This window comes from Haliotis rubra, unplaced genomic scaffold (assembly GCF_003918875.1).
Source record: "Haliotis rubra isolate DU_JTF1 unplaced genomic scaffold, ASM391887v1 Scf192, whole genome shotgun sequence".
Lineage (NCBI taxonomy): Eukaryota > Metazoa > Mollusca > Gastropoda > Lepetellida > Haliotidae > Haliotis > Haliotis rubra.
In genome coordinates, this window is record NW_025765914.1 from 627,091 (window position 1) to 639,087 (window position 11,997).

Here is an 11,997-nt window from a genome sequence, read left to right on the forward strand (position 1 = left end):
ACGTGGAAATATGGCATTTTAAAAGATTTACATGACTTCGGATTTCGAAGCCGTTTGCCAACTTTTTAAATGACAGACAATTTCAAGTCCGCGTGGTTCTACGCTGTCTGATCATTACAATCAGGATCAGGGTGTCCCACAAGGCAGTATTTTGTCTATGACTTTATTTAGTATCAAGATCAACAGTTTATCAAAGCTTTTAAATGATTCAATGGATGGATCACTTTTTGTGGATGATTTTAATATTTCTTGTCGCGGTAAAAAATATGCATACTATTGAACAGCAAATGCAGTTGTGTCTAAACAAAATAAATAAATGGTGTTTAGAAAATGGTTTAAGTCCAAAACTAACTGCATACATTTCTGCCGTAAATACAAACCACATAAAGACCCTGAACTATTTGTAAACGGCACATCTATCCAAGTTGTAAAAGAGACCAAGTTTCTAGGTCTTAGTTTTGACTCCCACTTGACGTTTTTGTCGCATATTACATCTCTTAAGGCTTAATGCTTGAAGGCACTTGACTTGTTAAAAGTTGTTTCCAATTCAAAATGGGGAGGGGATCAAACTACCCTTCTTCACTTATACAGATCACTCATTCGCTCCAAACTTGATTATGGCTCCATTGTATATGGTGGAGCCTGTAAAAGCAACCTTAACATGTTAGATTCTATCCATCACGAAGGTCTAGACTTTGTCTTTGATCTTTTAGAATTTCTTCTGTTGACAGTCTTTACGTCGAGGCAGATGAGCAATCTCTTACACAACGACGTATAAAATTATATTTACAATATACTACAAAACTATACTCTAACAAATCTAACCCTGCATAATCCCCTCTATGAGGATTTATACAATAAGAAACCTTCTCTTGTTCCGCCTCTTGGGCTCAGAATTAAACCTTTCATTTCTGCTGCCGGCATTGAGCTGGACAATATATCTCCTTCCCGTCTTCTTTATTCTCCTCCTTTACAATTGGTTAGGCCCCAAGTTGACCTAACATTGACCATATTTAAAAAAAATCAGAAACTAATGAAGTACAGTGTTAACAAGAATTCAGTCAATAAAGAAATAAATATAATACATATAAATCCTTATTTACAGATGGATCCAAGGATGGTTGCGCTGTAGCTTGTGCCACTGTCATTGGGTCCAGAACAATATCTTCTCGATTGCCTGATAACAGCTCTATTTTCTGAGCGGAAGCTAACGCCATATTAACAGCGTTAAAATATATTAATACACACCCTTAATATAAACAATATATACTGAGTCAAAAACGAAACTTCACAAAATGTAATTTGAAAAATAATGAATAATTTTTCTCTGATGATACATCTATGTATCCGAAATGGGATCCCTATCTTTCGACTCTAGACAAACGTTAGCAAAACCCACTCAAACCAATCCATTCGTCGTGCAAAAGACGTTAGTGCCATATCAGGTTTTGCACGTGCAGTCGATCACGTGATCTTCGCATCGAAGTTTTCTTCATATGCATTGGCCTCAAGAGTTGAAAAAACACTTTTAAACCACAGTTCTAACGGTACTTGAAATGCCACGATTGTCAAATGTGCAACGTGAACGTGCCGTTGGCATGTTGCAAGCGGGAAGATCAGTTATTGACGTCGCAAGAGCAATGAGATGCAGCCGTTGTACTGTGTATGACTTGCGAGGTCGTTACAACAAACTGGCACCACTTCTGATCGCCTAAGGTCGGGTCGTCCACGTGTGACGTCACGAGCAGAAGACCGTCAAATCGTCCTACGTCACCTACGTGACAGATTTCTGCCGGCTACACGAACCAGGGATGAGATGTTTAGAGGTCGACTGTCCTCACAGACCATTCGAAATCGGTTACGGGCTGCCAATCTCTATTCTCGACATCCATATCGTGGGCCAATATTGACGCCGTTTCATCAACGTCAACGTCTGCTGTGGGCCCAACGTCACCTCCGATGGACCCAGAGAGACTGGAATCGAGTGGTCTTTAGCGCTGAATCCAGGTTTACCCTCAGATTCGCGGACGGCAGGCATAGAGTCTGGAGACGACGTCGTGAACGGTATGCCCAATGTTGTGTACAGGAAGTCGACAGATTCGGGGGCGGAAGTTGCATGGTGTGGGGTGCTTTCTGTGGGAACAGCCGTTCCCGACTTCTGGTCATCCGTGGAAACCTCACAGCTGCTGCTTACCGCGACCAGGTGCTCACCCCTGAACTCGTTCCTTTCATGGTGACTCATGGCCCAGGTCTACAGTTCCAGCATGGTAATGCTCGGGCGCATACCGCGATGTTGACACGAAATTTCCTTCAAAACGCTGGAATCAACGTCATGGACTGGCCATCGAGGTCCCCTGACCTTAATCCAATAGAGCACGTTTGGGGTGCACTTGGGAGAAGGCTTCGCGGTCTTAGGAACCAACCTCAGAATTTGCAGTAACTTGGCGCTGCCTTGCAAGAGCAATGGCGCAGAATCCCCAACCACGTGTTCACAAGCCTCAGGCAGTCGATGAGGAGACGGTGTTTGGCAGTGGTGAATGCGCGGGGCGGCCATACACGATATTGAACTGAGAAATTTCGCATTTTTATTCTTGTAACTGTACATTCTGTTTACCCATGTTTTGGAACGGCGGTGTAGCCTAATGGAAGTGATTATGGCACTGTCAGTGTATCGAGTACATCACACAGATCTCAGCAATGAAATAACAACAATTTAACCATCTTACCATCTCGTTCTTTTATAGTGCCCTGAAGAAAGAATGTGAAATTTCTTTTTTGACTCAGATATAATCCTTTCTGACTCTCTTTCTTGCCTTCAGGCGATTAAAAATCTTTCTTGCAAACATCCACTTTTAATAGAAATTATTGAATTGAATAATGATCTTGCTACTGGCTAATACGACATCGTCCTCTGCTGGTTACCCAGCCACGTTGGCATTTCTGGGAACACAATGGCTGATCTTGCTGCCAAAGCAGCTCTCAACAAATCTGTGAAACCACTTCTTATCCCGTACACTGATTACAAAGCTAATATAAGAACCTACATCCGTGATCTGATGCAGAAGAAGTGGGACACTCATGTAGGTATCAATAAATTACATGAAATAAAACCCTATATCGGTAACACTTACTTGGGTTGTCAGTCCAGATTTGAAGAGGTCATCATACGACGATGTCGTATTGGCCACACAAGATATACTCATGCATACCTATTGAAAGGTGAGGATCCTCCGTTTTGTATCCTTTGTGATGAGAGAACCACGGTCAAGCATGTCCTGCTCGACTGTGTTGAATTCTCCATCATAAGGGATAAATATTTCTTCATTTAATCATTGATTTTTTAAAAGAGATAGATTTGTTTAATTAATTTTGATTATGTTTTGTAAATAGATAGAATTTTATAATTGGTAGTTCAGATTATCAACTTAAATTGTTAGTGACTGTATCCTCAAAGGGGGTTGAAGTAGCGTACAATTATTGTCCTCCTGAGAGGATACGTAAGTCCCAAACACTTTCCAAGTCAATTTCGCTCAACCATACTTTTTAATAGTATTTTTGTAATTCTAAATTTCGGCTAAATCTTCCTACCACCGCCAGCGGCTGAAGGGACGGTGTAAATCCAACTAAGGTCCATGCAGGTAGCAAAAGTAATGTAAGTCCCCATGGTTCCTGGTATGGTGATCTACCTTCAGTTGTTGGCGATCTATAGCCCGTGTTTTATATTGTTTTGTCTGCTTTAATTAAAATGTTGTTTTTCTTCATGCTAGTTTTATATCCATATCTGTGGATACTCTAGTTATTTTACAGTCCGTCGATGACTGGTTAATTAACCTACTTGTATTTATTGTGTATGCCCAACATTTCTCTTAACTATATGGCTGAAATATTGCCGAGGTGACGTTAAATATTAACTTACTCACTCACTCATCCATGCAGATGCAATTATGAATCAATTATAGATCACTATACTTCTTCACAGGCATACCAATTAATCATGATATAACACATTAACTGACTAAGAGAAAACAGACGGTCTCGATTATCTGCCGTTAGCAGAAAGGTTCTCACGCCCACCAATGCAGTTTGGTGATTCATGTCGGACTGGCTGGTTGGTTGGTTTGTTGTTTAACGCAGCACTCAGCAATATTCCAGCTATATGGCGGCGGTCTGTAAATACTCGAATCCAGTGATCAACAGCATGAGCATCGATCTACGTTATTGGCATGCCAAACCACCCGATCTCTAGTCATACAAGCATAGGTTGCTGAAGACCAATTCTAACCCGGAGCCCACAGTCACAATATATTGTGCATTTAAAGATAAAAGCAAAAACTTCGCAAAGTGAACATGGGAAGCACTCAAAATAATTTTATTTTGCGCATGCGCAGAATGCTTTGTTTGTTGTTAACGCCGCCGTTAATATTACTGCTATAAGGGAGCGGTCTGTAAATAATCGACTATGAAACAGACAATATAGTGATCGATAGCATGAGCATAGATCTATGCAGTTGGGATACGGTGACATATGCAAATAAAGTCAGCGAACCTGACCACACTATTCTATTGTTTAACCCGAATCTTCATGGGTGTACAATTTGACATCAGCCTCCCACACACCCTCGAGTTACACAAAAGAGCCTTCACACATATGCCCGTGACCAGCCTACAGTAGAATGTTACACTCAACATAAAGGAACATGCTGTATTCGCTGTAAGAGGATGAGTAATGCTGTGGAGTGCTCAAAGAATGTCAGAAAGAATGACCACCCGATCCCACTAGTCGCCTCTTACGACAGGCATGGATTCCAGAAAGCCAATTCAAACTCGCATCTTCACGGGCGTTTGCAGAAGGTAAATACCACTTTGTCTTTTGTCGCTATACTGTTTTAGCTCTGGAAAGGCCAGCGATGCATTACAGGGAAACTTGAACCAAAATAATGATTGCCCATATTCTGGTTAAATGACCACCTACTGACGAGACGTAGCTGCGTGGTGAAGCGTCGTCCATCGGGGAACATATCTACTACTTTCCTGCTGTATGGAGAGTTAAGGCTGTGGAAGAAGTGTCTTACCCCATATATGTCCTGTCTAGTATGCTGTACAAGAGATGCATGCGTTAGTTGTTTGGCATGTTTTGAGCGTTACTGCAAGCACTACAACATCTGCAGCTACTGTTTGTAACATAACCTTTACTATTAAAGACATCTGCTTATGATGTTTGATTGCCAGTATGAGGAGGAGACTGGCAGATGTTATAAGTCCGAGGGATGCTACACCTGATACTGTGGTTGTTCATACAATCAGAACAAGCATTGTTTAAAAACTGTGCGACAATCAGATTGTGTTACCATGTCTCTGTTTCAGTTGTTTGAGTATTGAAATCAGACTAAAATATGTTGCAGTTCCCATTTTAATCCGTGTTATTTTTGTTTTCAAATCATGTGTTTTCATACTCATCTTAAAAATGTGGGTTATTGCACGATCAATGCTCGTGGGTATATTTCATTATGGCCTTGAGGATGAAATCCAAATTCAATATCGTAGCTTGCCACTTGTAGTATAACTGCCACGAGGCATGTAAGGGAAGTAGATTGTTGTGTCACTATGAGTTTTTTAATTTCTAATAAGTGACACTTTTATTCTGTGATAAGGCCTCATGGCCAAAAGCACATGAAAGTACATTTCAGTATCGTATGCGAGACAGCTAAAGTTGGCAGATTTCGTTTCAAGTATATGGACAGGTTTTTATATGTTCGGGATTGTTAAACGTTAACAGCTGATACATCTTTACCCATATAGGACACGTGAAAAATAATTATTTCTAATAAATTATTTTATGAAGATAAACTTATCATCAACTTTCTGGAAACAAAAACCCCACAACTTAATTATGCTGATATGGTATATAAAGGAAACGTGTAGAAAATATTTTATCAGAATTTGCAAAATCGAATTTGACAAACTTGTCACTGATTTGCAATAATTTAATTGGTTTTTAAAAGAAATATTAAACAGAAAAAGTGCGATTTAGTGATGTTTACTGGAATAAAATAGTGATAAAGTAATTACCGCCCCCTTGCAAAAGACAAATCTTAGTTATAGCGTGCATTTTCAGACAGTATTGATCCTAAGAAAACATAATATACTTCGAAAATATACAAATTCAAAAAGCTCTCTTCTACCTGTGATTTTGGATGGAGGGAGCATTTATGTTTTGGGGATGGTTAATCATAATGTAAATTAACTATTTCTTCTCTCTTCCTGTACCTGTAAATAATTAATTGTGAAATTATTGGTTTGTAATGATTGGCTATGCTGACTATGTAAGAGGAAACAATGAAAATAGTACGAAATTTTTTGTCTACTGCACATGCGCACATAGACACAGACAAAAAGATCATGTGCCTCCAATCATCTGAAATTATTTCAGACCAACTTTTGTGCTTTTATCATTAAATGCACATTTGTAATGGAAACTTGACTATCTATGACTGACTACTTTCTATGTTATATATTTGTATATATACTTTGAATAAATTTGCCACACTTCCACATTTCTAATCACTGAAATATCACTTTAATTATCCTCCATGCCTTAAGTGAAGCTGACGTAACGCACTTTGGTGGGATAATTAACATCAACCGTATACCACTGGAAGTGTCTGCTAAACATTCAATCGTTTATAACCTGCATCAGTACGCAATGACCATTGAATAAGCAGCCAGACTCTGTAATAAGGCAATTACTATCATGTCACGGCTTTGTGACATCAGCTCTAAAACTGATTGACCTCCAGATCATATGCTTGAAAACGGTATAAGAATCTATACCGAAACGTCGCTATTGTGAAAATAAAGAATTTGATCATCCATGAAGTTTGGTCATCTCTGTAAAAACTAACTGTAATCTACTTGATCTATTTAAAGATTCTATCATCGTGTCACGGTCACGTGACAACCCCTTCAAAATGCCATTTCTACTCGTCCAATCAGTTCTTATTATTCCAAATACCCGATCCATGCCAACAAATCGAAATTGTGATCAAAAGACCTATTATTTGTTTTAACCAATTGAAAAAGAATTCCATTGTTGATAGTCTAAAAACTTGAAACGACAATAAAAAGAGGTCAGTTTTTCTATAATTTAAGGCGAGTTGAACATAACTACTCTTAACCTGGAAACTAATGGAACCCAAATAACAAAAGAAACAACCCAAAAAACCAGGACAATCAATAAACCTTGAGATCTGCAAGTAGGGCTCTGACGGGTAGCAAAAATCGGACTCGAGTACCCGGGGAATAAAACCCGACCCGGACTCGAGTACCCGAAACTTATAGTATAAATTTTAGTGAGAGCTATGTGTTTGTTTTAGGTAGTTTTCAATGGAATTTCACGCAAGAATGCAGCACTTCTAAGTTATAACGTCTGTATTAAATTGAAAACTTGCACGAAATCTTTCCTTAAAACACGTGGTTATCAATTTGACGAAACACAAACCTTAACTCATGATTTGACTAGCATCGGTCAATGCAGGGCCACATTACTCAACCGAGAACTGGCGCAAACAGCCCACAGCAGAAACCAGTTCATGTGAGGTATAACGTCACGTGTCGCAACACGTGGTAATGAATACACAAAAATTGAGGGTTTGAAAAGCTTTGAGACTGGGGTAACAATGAGGTTCAACCCACAATGCAGAGAACAAAATTCAGAAAAAAACCAAGCCATTGTCAAAATCAGAACATTTATTAAAGCACATTTCGTTTAACCAATATCAAATGTGAATTTCTTTGAAAAGATTGCACATTGTAACAAAGTGCATCACAGACGATCGTCCACGCGTCTAATGGTAAGAATGCATGATTTAAGATCCCACTCGTCTGTGATGTAATGCCCTGTGACGGTGATGTATTAAAACGTGGGTGGCACAGCTGGTCCAGATATCTGTTGTCAAAGATACGCCAGGTTACTGCTATAGAATATCTTGAAGCTGAGTTTTGGTGTCGGCATATTACTTCATAAGGTAATCATGGAGGGTCTTTGGACATGTTACTATACTCAGCAGCAAAACAAACGTCAGTACGAATTCAAAATTAGATAGGCACTGTAATGAAATCATTACAGAATTTGACATAAGCGGATCAAAAATATGTTTGTGTACAATATCTTGACACATCAATGAATAACTCAGAAGAATTTCAAGACATTACGTGAACGTTTGCAGTCCATACAGACCTTTGACTTCAGTATCTAGTGTGACCACCACGAGCGGCAATAACTGCAGCACAGCGTCTATGCATGGAGTGCACCAATCGATTGATGATGGCCATTGGTACTTTGAGAAAGGCCTGGAGCAACAAATCGGCTGTTTACGGCCTTGGTATGACATTATTCAGTCTCCTCTGAATTTCATCCCAAAGATGTTCAGTTGGGTTTAAATCAGGACTCGGGGCTGGCAACTGCATAACTTTAACACCGTTCTGCTGTAGGAAGTCCCATGTAGCTCTGGCAGTATGGGCCCGGGCGTTATCATACTGGAAAATGTTGTACCGGTGAGGTGCGAAATGTGGGATAGCTTGGTCGATGTAGCTCACCGCTGTGATGCCGCTTCCTCTCCCTGGACCAAGGTTCTGGAACACCACAGGACCTCTGCTTCAGGACTATTCCACCCTATACCATGATGCTTGCACCTCCCCACGAGTCTCTTGCACCTCCCTGGCACGTCGTCTCTTTTCAGCCATCTGCAGTTGATACGCAGTACCGACTCTCATCTGTGAACAGAACAGAACTCCATTGCCTGTATCGCCAGTTTTTATGTTGTAGGGCAAACTGTAGACGTTCACGCCGATGACGAGGGGTGAGGATAGCTCCACGGTAAGGTCTACGGCAATGGAGGTTGGCGTAGCTGTTTAGGATGCCTGCATGAAGGAATTCTGTACATGCTGTCGCACAACATGGCGGTTGTCGCCTTGTGGTCAGCCTTGGTCTCCCAGTACGGGAGCGATCATTTGTGCTGTTGGTGGCCCGGAAACGTTGCTGCAGCCTGGAGATGGTCCGAACGTTGACCTGGAAGTGATTGGCAACGGCTTGTGCAATGTGACCAGCTTCAAGTCTTCCTAACGCCTGGTTCCTCTGAGCTGTCGCGGCAGCCCTGCTGACGTTGTAATGTGAATGTTTCAAGCAGGTTTGGGGGGGTGCTATTTATAGGGCTGGTCCCTGTGAACAGCACGTGCAGCATGAGTTGCATGAAAAACATGGAGAACACCGTACCATCTCCGAGATCAGGTTGCGTTTTTGAGACCATTTCCTGAGTTTGGGAAGGAATGTCTTTGTTCAGGTAAAGTTGGAGATGTTGTCAAATATATACAATCAAAACATTAAATGAGTTTGCGAAGGACAATTCCAAACTGACGTATCTTTTGCTGCTTGGTATATATAGCTGGGATTCAGTTAGTGACAAATATCACGAAAACATTTACCTTTAAAAAAGGTCTGAGGTCTCTAACGCACATCATCATGGCCTTGCGTGTGAGTGTCTCGTATGTTTTTAAGTCAAGTTTTTTTCGGTTGTAATCCCCCAAATATCCCTGCGTCAGTGTGGATTGCTTTTTGACTGGATTTGGGGAAGAATCGTCCATACTGACGGACTTGTGTTTCCATGTTAAGATGTTGTCTCATTGAGCTTGTTGAGCTCCCTGCATAACTCAGCATAATGCCGCAAAGGCGACACTTGGTTTTGTGTTTGGAAGTGGCAAGATCGAAATATGCCCATGTTCGACCTTTTCTGATCCATCACTGCACACGTTGTCACGTTTAGTTTATAGTTATCTTCCTTTGTCGGGTACTCGAGTCCTGGAATTTGGACTCGAGTCCTGGAGTACCCGACCCGTTGCCGGGTACTGGAGTACCCGTCAGACCCTATCTGCAAGCAGTTACCGGGTACTCCACTTTTGCTTTGGGGAGCCCGCCCACCAATCATCCCGAAAACTAAACCTAAAAATATTCCAAACAAAATTAACAACAACAAAATCAACCCAGTAGCTAGTCAGCCCCCAACACTTCTGGTATAATTCCTAATTGAAAATTCATACAAAAACTAATTATGGAGCCCCTTCACTTTCTTTCGGTAAAATAACCCTTCCCTCGACCAATCCCCAAGTGGCTTGGCGGGACAGTGTGCGAAATTACCATATGGGAAAGCGCACGTAAAATCACCATCATTATCATCCCATCAACACAACACCTCCTTGGGAAATTCTCATTCCAACCAGCTTTGGCCAAAACACGCCAACCACTAAAACACAACAACTCAAACCAACACACATGCACATATCCATTGTCTAAAAGCCAATCCAAACTAATCTTCCAAACGTGACAAAGCAAGTACCAAAAATATGTTTCTATTCTTAAAGACCTACTAAAAAAAGAACATAGCATAAAGTCTAAAAATATAGACAGGACCATATAATTCCTCATAACCAACTAGTACCAATATAAAAACAATCACTCACCTAAAGCACATTACCTGAAAACAATACAAAGACGGAAACAAAACAAATTCCCACCAAACCACCCCGTAGTTTATCTCCCCTACCACTTCTGGTAAATATCCTAAATCAAAATTCACAGAAAAGGTATTTATGCAGCCCCACTTCATTGTGCCATATCTTTCGGTCAAACCACCCCTCTTTCGGTTATTCACCAAATGGTCAAACGTAATGCGAAATATGCATTCTCATATGTTCTATGATGAGAACTTAAACACGTGCAAATTCCAAACATGTTTAGTGTGTAAGGACAATACACGCTGATGTAGTCCCTGTCGTATATTTTATGGACAATACTATATCAAAAAACCGAGCGGGAGATCACCAACCACTAAAATGTAGGTCACCATACTAGAGACCATGGGGAACTTACAATACTCTTGCTACCTGCATGGACCCTTGCTGGATTTACACCATTCCTTCTGTTACTGGTGATTGGAGACAAATATAGCCTTGAATTAATATCACAAATATTCTATGATTATATTGGGGTAAGAGGAAATATATTTTGAATGTTTCTGGACTTACGCAACGTCTCGGGAGGACAGTAATTTTACAATACTGAACCCTCTTTGAGGATACTTCCACTAACAATCTCAGTTATGAATTTACTCTACCAATTTGAAAATGACATACATCTATCTACAAATTATATCAGTTTTTTTCAATTAAAAAAGCCATTATTAAATGAAAATTAACTGTAGTAAAAGATCCTTAACTGGTTTTACATTGAAATATTTATCCCTTGTGATTGAAAAATCAATACAGTCAAGCAGGACATGCCTGACAGTGATTCTTTCTTCACAAGGGACACAAAACGGAGGATCCTCGCTATTTAGTAAATATTCCTGTGTATATCGAAGGCAAGAAAGAGAGTCTGAAAAGATTATGTATTCTTTATATTTACGGTGTTTATTGATATATTTAAGAGCTGTTTATATGGCGTTATCTTCTGCTGTGAAAATGGAGCTGTCCGGTAATCGAGAAGATATTGGTCTGAAACCAATGACAAGCAGCTGCGCCAGCATCCTTGGACCCATTTTTAAAGAAGGATTTGTATGTATTATAATTATTTCTTAATTGATTATATTCCTGTCTATATTGTAATTCATTGGTTTCTGACTTTTTAATGTGGTGAAGGAAAGGTCGATTTGGGGCCTTACCTAAAACATCAAATATAGCCACGTGAAGAAGAAGTCTTTCCTGCTGACATCTAATTGATTGTCTTCACTGAATAGATGTACCTTGCTTTTACTTGTTGACTGTTTTGATTATTGCCATGGGCGTATATAGACGAGTATGTGTTAGGTCATTGAGGAAACAGTCAACATTTTCGTCAGTGTAATTGTATGATGGTTCAACAGCAAACTCTATTAAGCTACTCCACACAAAAGCTGCGAACGACTTTCCACTTTGACGTCATGTCTGCTAATTAGCTGTCGGTAGTGC